We start from the raw sequence: 18,924 nt of genomic DNA on the forward strand, positions 1-18,924 counted from the left end.
CATGTAACACTGCAGTGTATCTGATCAAAAAATCTAAAGGAGGGTCGTGGATATTTATACAAGATATGAGAGCAATTAACCAGATTGCAGAAGATGCAGAATTTCCTCTAGTTCCTAATCCGGCGACGATACTATGCAGTATCCCTGTGGAAGCTTGATATTTCACAGTGATCGATTTGAAAAATGTGTTTTTCTCGATCCCGTTGCACAAGGATTCGCAAGACTTGACTTCATTCACGTTCCCTCAAACTCGACTGAAACACACTTGTTTGCCCCAGGGGTACTGTGAGTCCCCACCGATCTTTAACAGAGTCCTACAGATGGATTTAGGATATTGATCTTAAGAGTGTGGTGATAAAATATGTAGATGACATTTTAATTTGTAGCCCCACGGAAGTTGAGTGCAGACAAGATTCTATTCAGTTGATGACTATTCTAGCAGAAAAGGGATATCAAATAGACAAGGAGAAGTTACAATGCTGCCAAGAAGAGGTGTTATAGATAGGACAGCTGATTTTCCATGAAGGAAAGAAGGTGACACCTGAAAGAACTGAGGCGATTATGAAAACCTCAAAGCCAAATACAGTAAAATAGTTTCTGGGGTTATGCAACTATGTTAGCGCATGGGTGTTTGATTACAGTTCATACACAAGACCCCTTTTGCAAGCTTTAAAGAAAGCACAAGTGGATAAAGGAAAAAATAGAATGGATTGTGGAAATGGAGGAAGGGTTTGAGGAGTTGAAAAAAGCAATTTGTATAGCCCCTGTTTTGGGAATTCCCAATTATGCTGAGGAATTTTATTTGTTTTCGCATACAAATGGGACAGTTATGACAGCAGTGCTTACACAGAGAACTAGATTGGGATACAAGCCTTTAGCATATTATAGTGGGATTTTAGACTCAGTGAGAGGACACTTTCCTTGCGAACAGTCATTGGCAGCCGCCACATAGGCAATTGAGAAGTCTACAAGTATTGTGATGGGCTGCTCTATTTGCCATTTTAGAGAAACCCAAGGGGACATTGACATCCCAAAGAGCTTCAGTTTATGAGGTAATGATTTCTAAACTGACAATTAAAATTGTAAGATGTAAAATAGTGAACCCTGCCACGTTTATAACTGAACCAGATGATCATGTGCATGACTGTGCTAATTATGTTGAATTTTATGATAATATACTCTGTGTGAAGGAAAATGCTTTGGCGGGAGAGGAAATTCTCTTTATTGATGGTTCTTCGAAAATGTATCAGACTAGTGGGGAAATGCATTTAGGCGCAGCACTAGTGAGACATACATTAAATGGAGAATTTGAAGTTGTAGCAAGTGTAAGACTACAGTCTCACTTTTCAGTGCAAGCAGCAGAATTAGTAGCGCTCATTGTCGCACTCGAAAAACATGAAGAGCAAGAAGTGATGGTGTACAGTGACACCACCTACGTGACATCAACCGTACACGCAGGACTAGCGCATTGGAAATGGAGGAGCTACCTCCGTGTGGACGGCACTCCAGTGCAGCACGCATCCCTATTGGACAGGCTTATTAAGGCACTACAACTCCCAGTGGGCATAGCTTCGTTAGATGTGCAGCGCACACTAAGCAAACAGATTTGTATCTCTTGCGGGAACGAAGCCGCAGACGAAGAAGCCAAAAGGGTTGCATATTCTCCAGATATTTAGAGTTTTGATACTGAGAATGTTAAGGAGAAAGTAAGAGATATGCTGCAAGTATGTAATGTATATATGTATCTATTAGTGGTAGTGTGTCCCTTCTCTAGGTGGATCGTGGGCTGGTCCGTGCACACACCCTGATGCCACTTGCGCAGTGAAGTTTTTAGTGCGCAAAATCTTCCCGAGATGGGGTGTGTGTGAAGTGCTGAGATCTGACAATGGGCCACATTTTGTTAATGAGCTATTTGAACAAATCGGGCTTTTATTGAACATTAAACACAAGTTTTCTTCTGCTTCTCACCCGCAAGCGAACGTGATACGGGAGAGACTCAACAGCCTCCTTAAAGAAAGGATTGCCAAGATTAAATTGACTTTGAAGAAGGGATGGCTATACTGCCTACCCTTATCTTAATATGCCCTTCGGAATCAGACCATCACTTCACCCCTCACGACTTAGTGACAGGGTGGCGAATGAGAACGCCTCTTACACCTCCGTCTAGAAGTAGAAGTGATGCCCAGAGTGTAGCTAAAACATTACCTGATGAATTGCATGACTATTTGACGTGTATGACCTCTAGCATCTCTCTCATTTCATATCAACTCAAGCGCCAGGGGGGGGCAGTCTCAGTACACAGATGAAGACAATTCAACAACCAACCCAAATGAACTTCTATTGGCCCCTAAGTTATATGTTGGTGACCTTATCATGATCAAAAACCTTACTAGAAAGTGGCATAAACCATGTTTTAATTACCACTTTTGCATTGAAAATATAACCCCTTCAGCTGTGAAGGTGCAAGGAAGATGAGCTTGGCTTCGCTTGGGCGATGTGAAACTCTACAAAGGTGAGACCCTCCCTCCCACCATTGCCGATCCAGAAGCAAGACAAGAAGAAGAATTTCCGCATGTGGAGACTCGATCGATAACGAAGAAGAAGGATGACAGGCAACAACTTGTGAATGATACAGATTTAGCTTGGTCTTGAATTCGGAGGACACTCCTTATAGATATTTTAGCAGGAGTGCAAGGATTTGCTGAGAATTTCAGTAGGCCAAAAATTAACTCTAGAAACACATTGGAGCATCAAAGATATGCCTGAACGTCAGTTCTTGATCAGAAATTGGAAACTAGATCAGTATCCAGATTCATTTCGTTGTGCATACCTGTTCTAAACAGTTAACCATATGGTACTTACTGATAGTGCTGTGCATCGGTTTTGCTTGCTGTTTTTGTATTTATACTTCAAGCTTACCCTGCTCTTGTCAGAAGAGACATTGATGTTTACACTTTTTTACAGGATCTTAAGAATGGCCCGGTGATTAGGAGGCTGCTAATTGCGAGCATTGAACACATTTTACAATTACAGGTGTAAAGAAATTCGATACATTGTATTAAAGATGAGAAATGTGGAAGCTGGTATGGTTCTAGAGAATGAACAAGTGCAACGAGTATCAAGATGGTGCAAAAGGTGGATGCTAATGTTTTGGTGCATATTATATGCCTGCACAATTACACGATATAAAGATGTCTCAGAATCAAAAGGTGTTGTGTTGGAGCTGTGTGTGTTTATGCTACAGGTGGGTGTTTGACCATACAAATATAAAGAAGAGGTTTCTTTACTTCCTCTACAGGGGGAACAATAATATGCCATTAGGCTCTTCGGTATTAAAGGGTCTTCCTCATGGGAAATGGGGAGATACCACATTTCATCCAATGAAGTCATGACATCTCCCCGGTAGTTGTCCCCTCCCATGTGATCCTCCCTTATAAAGCCGCCCCCAGAGTCAGGATCAGGCAGCGGCTTCCGTCTCCTTGCCATGTGAGAGGTTGTCAATGCCAGGGAATCCGTGATGACTTCATTGGATTCATCACAGTATGCACACAGTAAGATTACCTTTTTGACCCCTGTTCTTCTGTTTTAGACGTCCTTGCCAGAGAAAAGGGTCAGGTTAATTTCACTGTACACACATCACGGTACCTAATCTATCAATATTTATATTTTCCAGAAGCACATATGCTTCTGAAATGTTCCTTAACTTTACGGGATGCACAATTAATGTATCTCTTCCCATGCCTCACTACTAACAAATAGGGCCGGGGATGTACCCTAATTCCCTTTATAGGATCACTCCCCACAGGATGACTTCCCTTTTAGATAATAATCACATCCGGATTTCTTTTGGCTGAATCACAGTCAGGTGGGCACCCCTACGGACTGCTTAAATTCTCCCCCACTAGAAACAGGTGGGCATCAGCCAGTAAAATAGGATCAGCTTATCTCCAAAGGCTGTCTTCTTTATCTTCCACTGAAGAAGGCTACTATTCCATCTCCTTCTGGTTGTCATCAATAATTCTTTCTCTCAATTAGTCATTGAGTGATTGAGTCTGTCAGTGTCCCCTTTTGTGTGTGTGTTTGAGCTTTTATAGAAGAGAAACCTCACCTTTTTGAGGTGTGTGTGATATCCCCAATCAAATTGGTCAATGTATATGACTGGATAATGTCCCCAAAGTGGCATCATGGTAGACCTTCCCCTCAGTGATCGTTGGGCGTATTAATGAAGGGGGCAGTCAGTGGGAGTAACCTCTACACCCAGTTTCCCTCCCATTTAATATGACTTCTTGCATTAATTTGTATCACATTCTGAAACAGTAAATTCCCCCTATGTGACCACTTTAAAAATCAGTTCACCGGGTTTCTCTTGCTGGTGCAAATTGAATGATGCAAAATTAGGTACAGGAGGGACAGTGTCTGGTGGAGGGCATGGGGGCATGGACATCAAACGGTGCAGGGTGTCTCCCCCTGGACAGCAGTCACCGCCAGATCACGGATTACTGAAACAACATGGGAGAAGACATTACAGCAGGCATTGTGAAGTACCATTCATACAGCACACATGTGCGAGGGAACACAAAACCCATTGTTACCTGCATATACCATCCTGTGCACCACCATGCAAACATGCATGTTTACCTCACTATGCATGCCTGCATGTCAACCACTGCAAAGTTCATGGCCCTGAGATGTTAACAGCACACCTCAAGGAAAAGAAAAGTTAAATAATATAAAAAACCTGGAAAGGGCAACTCAAAAATAAAATGCCAACATCCGGGCCTGAGGTGGACAAAAGTATCCCAAAAGAAAAATTGAAAATGTCCTTCATGGGCTGCGGGGGTCCACTCACGAGGGGGGAGGGGCAGGGTGCATGTCAACTTCCACATGGGTGGATGTAAGATGTAAAAAAAAAAGAGAAATCCCTCCATGGGCTCACGGACGGCACGGATATGGTGGACCAGGTGGCATGTCTCTACTGGCACCACCATCCTGGGTTGAATCAGAAGGTGGTAGTGTTGCTTGAGGCTGACCACGCAGTGCCCTGGCCTAGTCCTCGGTGGCAACGGCCATGCGTGACACTGATGAATGCACCAGCTCACTGAGGGCTTGGAGGTCACCATGCACAACCTCACGGTATGCACAGAGTTCCTCTGAGTTATTCTGCCTCAATGTTAGTATCTCCTGTTGGAACAGTCTCATGGTGGCTGCCTCTTCCTCATGGATAGCAGCTCTGTGGGCCAACAACTCTGGCCTCAGGGCTTCCCTGTCTGCCTGACCCTCTGCAAGCATGGATGCCTGCAGAGACCTTAGATCTGCCTGTCGGCTCCTGATGTTGGCCTCCATGTGTAGCCTGTGGGAGCGGCATGTGGACCACATTACCAGCAGCTGTTGCTCCACCTGTGTTGCTGGTGGCATCATGGAACTGGCCACCCTATCCATGCCCTCAGCCAAACTCTCATCGGCAGCACCCTGTTGGTGTGCAGAACGCAACATGTGCTGCTCCCAATCGGTTGCACAGGCTGCCCACGCCTGCCTGACCCAAGGGAGCATGGCCCTTGCTGTGATGCCACTGTCTCTGGCTGCAGGACTGCCACCCTCCCTTGGACATCTGCCCCAGGACCAGAAACCAATACATGGGAGCGTGGCCTTGCATTCGTAACCACCACAGACGGTCCTGACATCCCTGACTGGCCTTGTGAAGGCACCTGACCCCCTGCAAGCTCACGGGCCCCAACTGCTCCAACAATTGGTGCACTCGCCTCCACCAGCATTCGAGGACTGCACATCCGATTCAGCATCAGAGCTACTGGAGTCCAAAGATTCAGAATTGTATGCAGCAAAGCCCAGGATGGTCTGTAGTACCAGTGGATTCTCACGGCTTTCCACGCCACATCCTCCAATGGTAGTCTGAACTGCCACAAACTCTTCTTCCTCCCATTTCAAAAATAAAATGTAAAAAAACATTTGAAATTTTTTTTTTCCGGTAATTTTGTGCCGACAAAATGGCATTTTGATAATATGGCATTCGAAAACATCACTATAAACTGAGAGAAACAGCATCCACACACTATGTACAAGCAGCAATCTGATCATGGCATATGCAGACTGGCAACAACATTCCATGCTCAGGGCAATGCTGCCAGTGGACACTTTGGCAACAAACATGGTTGTTAGCAAGCAAATTATGGCACATGAGACAGCAAACTGTTGACTAATCCCAGTGAAATGGCCATGGTCATGTGGCTATGTGACGTGCAATTACATGACATGTCATCCGGCAGACACACATATTGACATTCAAGTCTGCATCCATCACATGCCACACCAGTATTGACCTGGCACAGGGACTGCACACAATGGGAACATGCCATAAGTGTGTAAAAAAGGAAACAGTCCCAGTTGAAGTATGACTGTAAGAGTAACACCTAGCCAAGCTCTGTGAAGTGTAGAGAGTAAGTAAATGGAGTTGGAGATAGGAACAAGGTATAGTGACCCCCGAGAGGGACAGGGGCATGGACCCATGGAGTGTGTGCTGAGTGTGGCAGAGTAACAGGGGTCAGGCCTCACAACAATTTGACTGAGCTGTCATTGCCATAGTAGCAGCGGGGATGTGCACAGTCTAGACATATGCACACCCACTCATGGCATGCCGTGAGGCGTGTTGCTTGTCATCTTGGATGTTCTATGTAGCACGGAAGCACCTACGTACATGTGTGACTAGAGAATCTATACCCTGCAGTGCATGAAGTGTAACTTGTTTTTCAGGCACAAGCATCTACCAGAGCAGAGTCACTGACATCAAGGATGCAATTAACAAGAGGGGACATTGTGGTATCATGTTGCAGATGTTGGGTGGGTATGCTAGGGGGGGAAGAGTACTGTCACATGGTCATGTTCAACTGATACACAACACATGGGTTGTATCCACTCTTGAGTACATTGGACAGGAGTCAGTACACCATGACATGGTTCACTCATGGCAGTCATTCAAATGCCGCCAGATGCGCAACACAATCATACATCTTGGTGATGCTTCACTACACGTACTCAGGATGCACAATCTTGGTAACTCACCGGACGTGCCCTCATAATCTGGCAGGCCTCCTACGCCTCGCAACTGCTCCATTAGAATGAATTGGCCCATAGTCTCTTCATGCTTGGTGCGTTCCTCCTCCTCTGGTGACCCCCCTCCAGTTGCCATAGCAGAGGCGAGGTTGTCACCCAGCTTGGAATTGGTGCGATCGGTGCGGTCATTCCAACACTTTACTAACTGGCAGCAGTGTGCTTCTCAAGCCCTATGGCGTTGATCTCATTTGTGACATGCTGCCAATGCACCATACGATGAGCAGGTGGATGTGTGCTCCCCGGTTGCAGGCACATGTCATGGTGGTGCTCAGTCACGTAGTCCATGAGGATCTGGACTTCATCATCATGTAATTTCCCCTTCCTCAACGTGCCGGTGTCCTGTGCCGTGCCATGCGGTTGAGCCTGTTCCTGCTGTGCAGGCTTTGCCTTCTTGTGTGAATGCTCAGTGAGCACACTGACAAAACAGTAGTCCTCTTTTTTGTTAGGGGCTCGTAGGGGAAGGACTTAGTAACATAAAGAACAAAGGGTTGTCCCAACGAGCTACCTTTTGATGTCACAGGTGACAGAGCTAGATCAAACCCAACGTCCACTTATAACACCACCTTTTTCAACATGTATAAAAGGATGGAGAGGTCGGATTTACAAAAAATATATCTAAATTTTATTCTGTAACAGATCATTTAAAAAATTGACCCAGTGGTCACATTTGCAAATCAAAACAACATAAAACACAATTATTAAAGAAGCAATAGCTAAGTATTTAGCATTTTATGTCCTTGTACTCTCTTATAACATACACTGTGCTTTAAGTGATGTTAGTAACAAAAGGGTGACTTTAAACAATCCAGTTCATGTCTGATTTTAGAAAAGGCCCCTTAGTAATTGTGTGGACAGGAGTAAATCTTTTTCCAGCCTTATTCTTGAAGACACATTTAGACTGTCACTTGTTCCTAGGATGTTTAGTCATTCGTGTAAGGCTTTCCTCAGGACACTTGAACCCCACGTTTTAGGGGATGTACAGTTGAATCTCACAAGTACTATTGCAAATTATCTCTGCATATCTACAACAAACCAGAACAGACATATACATTTTCATCGACCAAACAACAACTGTTTTCTCTCTATCAATTTCATCAGACAGTGGGTGAGACAGTGCTGCCAACCTCTAAATATATTATAGTGCACATCATCATGATTATTTCTGTGACTGTATCATCTGACTCAACAGTATTTTCACTTGATTATTCAAAGTTAATTCAATCGTATGCTGTATTTCTATGCATTCTACCATTATATCTAACTCCATAGATTATCGTAATTTCTTTCGTGCATCCAGTGCACACACTAGGAGACTAGTGCAGTGGACAAGGGGAAGGAAAACAAAGGGTGAGAACGAAAGGGAAAACAAGCCGAAAAGGAACATGAGGTCTGACAGGGGAAAGGGGAGACAAACAGGGGAGAGGGGGGGCACTAGGACAGTTCATTGTGACTTAGTACGCCCTATCCAGTGTGGACAGACAATTTTGATCAGCCAAGCATACCTTTTTAGCTCTGGTTGGTCCTACAACGGTTGTGTGGTCATCAAATACCATGGCATTAAAACACCACCTACTTCAGGTTATAATGGTGGGACTGTAATGATAAATCATCGTGCAGTTTTAGTATTATTTCACCGTGCAGCACGAAGAATGGAAAATCTATTCAGCGGCTGCGCCTACCTGTGGCAGCACGTAATTGTCTCATGCGGATAATTTTCTTTTGATTTTGTATTCCAGGGGTGTGCTGTAGTCGGCGGCTTTTGCTGCGTGCACCTAACAGAAGAAACAACAGGGTAGAGAACGGACAAATGAAATATTGTGTTTCATCCCTAGTTGCTATCGTCCCTAGTTGCTAGCCAGAATAGTGCTCAATATCCACGTTCCCAAAGCTACTTACTTTTAAGGGTGATATGTGGTTTCGCCAGGCAAAACAAAGACAGTTCACGGAACGGAAGTGCTTACGTGATCTTCTGCTACCCGTGCGTCATATGATGTTGCTACGTGGCTTATAACGTGTTGACATGTAGTTCCAGCACGAACACTAGCCCGTCAATTGTTCCAATGGCTATCTTTATTCATCCTGATGTTACGGCCATGTTAGGGCCGTATTTTCAGGAAAACGTAAGTATTTAAATAAAACAGTGTCTGGGCAATCCTCATACGGGCAGGGTGCTGGCATATTGGTCATGGTCTTTGCCTTCTTGCCACGTGGTGTTGACCCTGTGTGGCTGGGACCACTCTGGAATCCAGATGCCGGACCACTAGTGGCCTGGGGGCATGGTATTACCCCCTGGGGCTGGGACAGCTGCTTTAGCTGCACGTACCTTACACATCTGGGCTGGGACACCTGGGACAGCTGCTTCAGCTGCACGTCCCTTACCCTTCTGGGCTGCGACAGCTGCTTCAGCTGCACGTCCCTTACCCTTCTGGGCTGGGACAGCTGCACATCCCTTACTCTTCGGGGCTGGGACAGCTGCTTCCGCAGGAGGTCCCTGAACCCTTGGGCCTTGGACAGCTGCTTCCGCAGGAGGTCCCTGGACCCCTGGGACAGCTGTTTCCAAAGGAGGGCCCTGAACCCTTGGGCCTGGGACAGCTGCTTCCGCAGGAGGTCCCTGACCCCGGCTACCTCTGCCCCCTTTCCCTCTTGGGGCGTTTCCACTCATGTTACAGGTGTAAGTGAACAATGGAAGGTACACCAAGCAATTGTCCTGGGCAATTAGGGGCCAGTGTACATGATGGAAGATGTACTTCTGTGGTCCAGCAGGGCTCAAAAGTACTCCAGGTGACAGAAATACGGAGTGCGTAATGCACAGGCCCCCCAAAAAATGAAAAAGTGCGTACACGAGACCAGGATAGCTTCCGTAAAAAGAAAAAGCGTTACGAGATACCTAGTGGCACCCAGCAACACAAAAAATGCGTACACGAACCCCGGAAAGCTACACTAAAGATAAGAATAGAGGTACACGATACACAGGTGCACACAGAGTAGGAGAAATGCATACGCAACTCACTGTTAGCCTCTGAAAATACAAAAGTAGATGCGCATTTGCACAGAGGGAAGTCCCCCACCAAAATAAGAAGTGTGAAAGTACGGTCGGAGTTGCTTCTATGCGTACTTATGTATCCCTGATTCTGGCATGCTCAACGCCAGTGCGCAGCGCAGCGCATGTCATGTAAGTTACGTGCTGAGGGCCTTTCCTCATATTTCACGTGTCCATGCTCATTTCTTTTGTGCAAAGTCCTGTCACTCTGTTTCCGGCTGCCATCCGAATAATACACAGAAGACCCATGCTCCTGCCTCTGTGCCTTTTTCACCTGCCTCCTACTGCTCTGTGCTGCCTCCTACTTAGCCATCTGCTGGAACCTGTCCAGTGTGTGTGCCTGCTGCCCACCTGCACTGCGTTTGGAGTGCCTGCTGTCCAGCCATTGTCAGTGCTCCTGTCTTCGGCCCTGTGACCACCTCATCTGCTTCATCCGACTCCCACCATGCCATACCACCACCACTCCACAGTCCAGCTCCAGGACCACCTCGAGGGTTGCCATGTCTGCACCGTCTTCTTCAGACCAGAGCGGCAACCCCATGGCAGCGAGGCAGAGGTCTGTCAACTTCACTGACAGGGAAGTTGACATCCTGGTGGAGAAGGTCCTGGAGCATTATGATGCCCTCATGTAGTGATACACAAAATTGCAAATTTGCCAATCAGGGCTTTAGATGACATCATTAGCCGCTGAAAGCCAATAGATTATTCAAAGTGTGTGCCAAAAATGCTGACAGTAGTCTGTTGTAGCACTTCCATTACGCAGTAGTGAGCTACAAGGAATATGCAGGCCAAGTAGGGGTGGTAGGTCACATTATGCATTGTAGATAGACAGGCAGGGCGAAGGCCCCAGCTCTGTAGCTAATAGACATTATTGGAGTGTTTGGAACATTATGGCACCTATATAGCGCTTAGATAGCCAATCTTAAGCGCTATGAACACTAAGCTATGAGTGCATGCCTTTTAGAGCTTGCTCACATGGGGTTAATTCATCTCGGCTTCTCTTAGAATATTCTTCCTTTCTAACGGTAGCCCTGCATGGCTTCGTAAACTAATCTTCTTTCTCTGGGAAGGCACTGATAAGACATTCCTGAGTTTTCGCGCAGATGGGCTCCAAGTAGGGAGGGGCACAGAAAAGGAGCACAGTGGAAATTCACAGAGTTGGGTTTTTCCATGAGCAAGCCTATATTTTGCACAGGGAAAGTTCTGGAACTGTGCGTCATAGACTGACAGCACGAGATTATAAAAATGCATGCCCACATGACTCAGGTGGGAGATCGATCTGTGGACTTGGTTCGAGCAAGATCAAGTGTCCGGAATCTGTGGCTCTGTCGGCACCCTGTAGCGCTGTCCTCTGAGCGGGGCTTGTTACAGCTAGCTTATGAGGGCCAGGGTCTCCCAGTGCTGATTGAAGGGGCGTAAGACTGTGTTTCTCTATGTTTCTCTAAATTCTATGTTTCTCTATATTTTGCATTTCTCTAAGTTTTGTGCTTTGTAATCTTCTCTAACTTGAATCCCAAGATGTTGCTGAAATTCACTGTTTAGAATAAATACTAAAACTTTTTGAAGGTGTCATTTGTCACTAGAATGAGTTCACTGCTCGGCACAATAGAACCTGTATTTTGGGCTGAATTGGGTAATTTTTGCTCCCAAGGGCTGGTCCCGAGGAAGATTTGCCCAATATCAAGACACCTCATCAACCCAGTGATGCAGCACGGCAACGAAGGACGTCAGCAGATCTGGGACAGGTTACGGATGACATCAAGGCAGAGGGGGTGGCATCCCGCACCTTCAAGACCATGCACAAGCGCTGGGAGGACCTGAAATCCAGTACTGACAGCAAGGCGCTGCGCTACATGCAGGCCGGTGCCACCGTGGAGGTGCATGGTGCGCAGGGGCCGCATGTCAAATACCAGCATGCGGGTCCTGGAGAAGTTTTACCCGCCGCTGCACACCTAGGTCTGCGAGTTATGTGAATGTTTGGAGTCGACTGGTGAGTATCCATGTGATGCAATGCTCTATGGTCATGTGCATGTTGCTGCGTGTTGGCAATGAGCACCTTAGGCTTGCAGCAAGTATGCCTCTGAGACGGATGTCTGCGTGCATGCCCTAGACATTGCTCTCCACGTGTGCATTCAGATGATATGTATTTTGAATGAGATATCACTTGCATCGTGTGTTGTAGTGCTGCCTTTCAGACTGTGCACATGTTTTGTTACTTGTGTCTGAGACGTGCCAGTGTGACAAGTGTGACAGTTGTGGTAGTGTTGCCCGCGTCATGTGCATTCATGATGTTCATGTGTATGTGCCAAAGATGTGAATGTGTGAGTGGCCATCACACATGCCTGAATGCAACACATGCATATGCATGTCTGACGTAGTCATGTAGAGGGATTACAGTTAATGGGACTATGATGTGATTGCTCTTCACACTGCTTGGTGCCTCTCAGTTGATGTGTGCGCATAACATGTGTATGTTGCTGTGGCATGCTGACATGTGCATGTGCAAATGATGCATGTGTGTGGAGCATACACAATTGAGTGGTTGTGACAGTGGCAAATAGCCTGATGTGAATGTCTGGAGTGATGGCCAGGCATGTATCTGCATGGATGTGGATTGCATGTCTGTGTGTGGGTGTGGAGGTTGATGGTTGTTCCCTTGACTAGTCATGTTCATGTGAATGTTGGTATTGCCGCGCACATATTTGTGAAGTACACTGATGTTTCAGTTCTGTGTCTTCTTTTCCACAGTTGCATCTGATGAAGTGTGCGGAACCAGTGCTGTGGAGCATGGCAGCAGGGATGCCTCCACCAGGCAGAGGCGCAAGGCGCAACCATGCTCCCATGAAAGGACATCTTCAGGGAGCAATGTGGCTGTGGCTGTGGCTGTGCCAGTGACATCGGCATGGCTGCTGGGGGTGAGTTCAAGAAGGTGAAGGTGGGAGTGGACTCCTCAGCAGCGTTGGGGACAGGTGATGCCACACAGGGGCCATTCATGGCAGAAGACACCCCAGAGTCAATCAGGTTGGGGGTGGGGTGGCCATTGCAGTCCAGCCCATGGTCAGGTAGGAGTGTTGAGGTGGGCGTGCCTACTGCAGTCCTGTCGCAGGGGCATGAGGCTGTGCAGACCACCGTGGAGGTGCCTGTGCAAAATCTAGTCTCTGGGCCATTGGAGACAGCTGTATGCGCCTGCCGGGATTCCTCCACCCAGACCCACCACCTGGTGACGACACCTCCTTACCATCTGGTGTTGCCATACAGGACTATGTGATACCCCTGCAGGCCGGGGTGATGAGGCGTCCAGCCGTCATCTGTGATGATGTGCAGGCTACACGTAGTCTGCTTGCACATCATCACAGTGAGGTATGCCACCTCATTACCTGGCTTGCAACATGCCTGTTCTGTGTTGTGCTCCATGGGCTGTTCACGGATGCAACCCCCTCCTCGTCTTCCTCCTCTGTGCACCAGTCGTCCTCCGTGGTGCCTTCTGGCCCAGATACCACCAGGGCCCCCTGTGCATCAGTCCAACCCACATTGCCCAGTCTGGTGGAGCCAACATCCCTGCCCGAGTTCGGAGTCAAGGTCAATCAGCTGAGGTGGTCCTGTGCCTATCCAGGCACCTACAGGGTCACCAGCAATGGAGGGACATCTGGCACCCAGAAGCAGGACACGGGCCGTATGCCCCCAGGTAGCGTTGTCAGCTTGGAGGGCGTACACACATAGCAGGCACCAGTCCTTGTGGCAGCAGGTGGCAACCAGGATGAGGTTACATTTTTTAGGACAGAACATCTAAAGGGGGCAGGTGCGCAGTGTGAGGCGGGAGGCACACGTAGACCTGAGGCACAGGATGTCCTCCATGTTCCGGGGATATGGGCTGCAGATCAGAGCAGAGAGGCAGCAGGCTCGGGAAGCAAGGATTGTGTTGGCCAGCGCTGAGAGTGCGCTGTGTCGGGCGAGGAGGCGGGCTGCCATCCTGGAGGCCACTTACAGGGAAGCCAAGGTGATAGAGACACAGAAGAATGGAGGCCTGCATGAGGAGTGAGGATGTGGTGCTGGACACAGCCCTGGTAGAAAGCCTAAGTGAGATTGGGGAGGAGTTGGACTAGCCCGCTGCCTGTGTACATAGTTATTTAGGTGTAGGTTTCCTTTCTTTATTCATTATTTTCCCCAGACTTTTCAGACATCCCTTCCCCGTTTTTATTGCAGATAGTTGTTTAGGTATAAGGAAACGATTTTTGTACTACTTTTACCTTCATTCAAAGTTTAACTTTGTACATATTTCTTTAATGTACATTCCTCTGTTTGTTACATTCCATGCTGCGTGCAGTTCATTTGTGTGTTGGCCTGTTTGCTAGTTCTATTTTCAGCCAGTGCATCTCTTCATTGCAAGTCATGTGTCTTGTTGCGTGCATGCTTGTGTATTGTTGTTGCAGGGATGGTTGTGGATGGCAGGATGCACATGTGCCTGACATGTGGTGGTGGGTCCATCAGACAACTCGGTCTGCACTGTATTTTTGGATTAGCACTTACCTGTGCTGCATCACTGTGTATGTTTGGCATCAGTGTGGTTGGGGTGGTGGGAAGTTGGCTCACTGTGGGAGTGTTCCATGGTCACGTTCATAGCACATTACGTGGTCATTGCTGTGTTAAACAATTGTTGTGCAGACACCTTCACCAGCATGTGCTGTCATACAATGCCTTCTCTCGTGTATTGCTCAACCACTACCACTGAAATGCAGTAGTGGCCCATATTTGCACAATTCACCAGTCTCTGTGAGTCATGCTCTCTCTGCCCTAACATTACCCATGCATGGTCCTGTCATGTGATTGTTCCCTGACAGGTATTCTGCCACCCAGCTCACTTATTCTCAGGCTGTGACACACCTGGCCATTGTTTGTGGATCTTGCAACAACTTTTGGCATGTTTGCTTCTGTTGTGGGCACACATTCTGTCACTCTGCTTTGATGCCTTGGCAATGTGCCATGGGCAGCATGCACATGTTTTTGCATTCACTTGTCACTTGTATGGTGGTGGATGATTAAGGCCTGCAAGAGTGTGTGAGCAGATGCTCCACTCATGGATGGACCTGCGGTGATTCCAGTTGGTTGGATTTGCGGATTACATGTTGGTGGTGTGTAGGTATTTGGAAATGAGAAGACCAGCCTTCAACACTTTAGACCTACTGACTTTTTTTGGAGAAACAACAAGCTTCTTTAATTCTGGGGAAAATGGGGGACAACATGCTGTTTGCTTTTCTTTCTCAAAAAGGTGAAGATACTGTTCACGAATCATTCTGTTGAGGCTAACAGTGTTCGGGAGTCTTCTCCAGGAGATGAGACTCTATTGCCTTTTATTCTCTGGAAACTGTTTTCCTAGGGGTCATTCATTATCAATTCCTTAAAGTCTTGTATTGTCTCTCAAGCCTCTCTATTCATTCCTCTATAGTTCTCCAGAGAGGAGGTTTACAGCTCCCACCCTCACTGGTGTTGGTTGTACTCTAGCTTCCTTGGCCCAGCCCCTCCCCTTGTTGAGAAGGCTTCCTGGACAACTGTTAGCACGGTCCTCTGCCTCTCTGTTCATTCAGTCTTCCTCTCATTCACTCGACGCTCACCTTTGTTTCAGGATGACAGAGGCCTCCAGCTGGGTCTCAAGTGCCGTTAGGGCCATCAGCAGCAACTCTCTCACGGCTAACTTCTTCTTTGGGGATAAATGTCTTAGTAAGTCTCTATAAACGGGTTAAAACAGGATAGGGTGCAACTTGGACTACTGTTTCCTTATGGTCGAACGTCAATAGGCCCACTCATAGGCCACCTCCTCCTCAGGCCCCGGGCCCTCCTCCAACTCTTCTCTCTAATTCAAAAGACAAACACCAGAGACCTGTATCAGTATGACATCCTTGGAATCTTTCTTGTTCTACAGCATTACCATTGGTCCAATTGTCTGTCTCTCCCAGGTTGACCTCATCCCCCAAGGTCTGATTGGCTTCTTGCTAGAGGTCTTGTCCTGGCTCTGATCTTCCTTCCTTTCCACTGCCTTGTCACAAATCCTCCCCCTTAAGCCCTTACGATCGGGAAGGGCATGCAATCTGGATAAGTAATCAGCTTGAGCCATTTTCCTGCCCGGCTGATGGATGGTGTGGAAAGAGTATGGTTGTAGCGAGAGAAACCATCTTAAGACACAGGGATTTGTATCCTTATTCCTGGACAGCCAGACCAAGGGAGCGTGGTCCGTAACCAGAGTGAATGTTCTTCCCAATAGATAGTACTTTAGAGTTTCTACGGCCCATTTCACTGCCAGGCACTCTTTTTCGATGGTTGCGTAATTCATTTCATGAGGTAAAAACTTGCTGCTGATGAACAAAACAGGCCTTTCTTCTTCTCCCTTACTCTGGAAGAGTACAGCGCCTAATCCTGAACCAGAGGCATCTGTATGTAGGTAAAAAGGTTTCTCGAAATCCGGACATCTTAGAATGGCCTTATCCAATAGGGCACTCTTAAGGGCCACAAACGCCTCTTTGGTTTCTGTGTTCCTCCATTCTCTCTTACGTGGTGCATTGACTTTCAGAAGGTTCGTCAGGGGGGCAGCGATTGTTGAGAAGTGTAGGATGAATCGCCTGTAGTATCCTACAAAGCCCAGAAAGGCTCTGACCTGTCTAGTCGTTACAGGGAACTGTAGCTTACTGATGGCCTCTACTTTCTCTTGTTGAGGACAGATTTCTCCTCGACCGACATAGTAACCAAGGTATTTGGTATATGTGTTGGCCAAATGGGTCTTTTTGGGATTGACATGTAAGCCGGCTTCCTTTAGTGTTTGGAATATTGGGCCTCATTACGACCCAGGCGGATTTCGCGGTGCTAAATGCACCGCGAAGCATGGCGGAAAGCCGCCGATAGCGCCATGGGGGTTGGCGGATTTACCGCCCCATTCCGACCTCGGCGGAGCGGTAAATCCCCAATCCCCATTCTGCCCTTCCCCATTCCCATTCTTGCCCCATAGGGTATAATGGGAGTGGGGAAGGAGTTAATTACGCCACCGTAAAATACGGTGGCGTAATTAACAACGAGGTCCCGTAGCGCCATGGTTTTCTCCGGCTGGTAAAACCAGGCGGAGAAAACCTCCATGGCGCTACGGGAACTCGTAGTATGGCGGAGAGGTACGCCATGCACTACGCTGGCGTAATACCCTCTCCGCCAGGGTCCTAATGAGGCCCATTGCCTTTAAATGTTTTAAGTGATCCGGCCAACTTTGACTGTATACCACTATGTCATCTAGATATGCTCCGATGTATTCTTCATGGCCCTTTATCAAATAGTTCATTAGCCTCTGGAATGTGGCTGGGGCACCATGTAGCCCGAAGGGTAACACAGTAAACTGGAACAATCCGGCCGGGGATGCGAAAGCCGTTTTCTCGCTGTCAACATGGAACAGTGGTATCTGCCAATACCCCTTTGTCAGGTCAGTTGTCGACAGATACTCCACTTTGCCCAGCTTCTCTAACAGATCGTCAATTCTGGGCATAGGGTATGCATCAAATTTCGAAACTTCATTTAACCTTCTAAAATCCATACAGAAGCGAGTGCTACCATCTGGTTTAGGGACCATTACTAATGGTGAACACCTCTCACTGTGAGATGGTTCTATTACCTTCAGGCGTAGCATCTCTTCTATTTCTTTACTAACCGCTTGTAGCCTGGCTTCCGGGATCCTATATGGTCTCAGCCTCACCTTTGTACCTGTTTGTATGTGGTGAGATGTCAATGATGTTCTACCTGGGACTGAAGAAAAAAATCCCTGTGTAACGATTGATTAGGTCACACAGTTCTTTCTTTTGACATGGGCCACGGTCTGGGTTGACATTCATGGCTTCTTTTCCTATGTGGTCTTCCGCTGAGGGTAGATATTCTGGAGCTATTTGGTCATGTTCAGTATTAATATCCGAAGTTTCCTTAACGGCGTGACCCCCTAGCTTTAGTAGCTGCTTTGATGGGATCTCTTCGGTCTTGAATGCCCCTATTGTGGCCACCGGCTCCTTCCATTCCTTTAAAAGATTAATGTGGTATGTTTGAAAGGGAATTCTATTACCAGGTTGATGGACTCGGTAAGTAACAGGGCCCAAAACTTCTTTTATCTGGTATGGACCCTTCCAAGATGCTAGCATCTTATTTTCTGTAGTAGGGAGTAGCACGAGGACTTGGTCCCCCACCTGGAAGGTACGTAACTTCGTTCTTTGATTTTTATAACGCTCTTGTTTGACCTGAGCCTGTTGTAGATGTGACTGTGCCACCTCCTGCAATTTCTCCACTCTGAACTTCTGCTGAGCCGCATATTCGGTCAACGACACTTCAGTACTTGGCTGCTCCTCCCAACTCTCCTTTAGGATATCCAGGAGAGTCCTCACTGGTCTGCTGAATAGCAACTCGAAAGGAGCGAAGCCCGTAGATGATTGGGGGGTATTTCTCAGCGTCATCAAGATCCATGGTATTAGTCGGTCCCAATTCCTCTCTCCTGGCAGGATGGTTTTCCACAGCACTTGCTTTACCGTCTGGTTGTATCTTTTGACAAGTCCATCCGTCTCGAGTTGATATACTGCCGTCCTGATTTGCTTGATACATAGGGTGTAGCATATACTGGACATAAAGTTAGTGCCTCGATCCGTGATTATTTCTTTGGGGATCCCCACTCTGGCCATGAAAGGAACCAAGGCGTTGCATATTTGTTGAGTATTCGCAAAACGCAAGGGAAAGGCCTCTGGGTACCTGGT

General features: G+C 47.2%; 1 long non-coding RNA gene across 1 annotated transcript; it reads right to left on the reverse strand.

Moving 5' to 3' along the window:
* Nucleotides 1-8,627: 8,627 nt before the first annotated feature.
* On the reverse strand, nt 8,628-9,096 carry LOC138566058 (uncharacterized). Its single transcript, XR_011301823.1, has 3 exons — nt 9,022-9,096; nt 8,805-8,897; nt 8,628-8,718 (listed from the first exon to the last, which is right to left on the reverse strand). It is a non-coding gene; the product is annotated as an uncharacterized lncRNA (long non-coding RNA).
* Nucleotides 9,097-18,924: the final 9,828 nt, after the last annotated feature.

Source organism: Ambystoma mexicanum, chromosome 2p (genome assembly GCF_040938575.1).
Source record: "Ambystoma mexicanum isolate Mex_15411 chromosome 2p, UKY_AmexF1_1, whole genome shotgun sequence".
In the NCBI taxonomy this organism is placed as follows: domain Eukaryota; kingdom Metazoa; phylum Chordata; class Amphibia; order Caudata; family Ambystomatidae; genus Ambystoma; species Ambystoma mexicanum.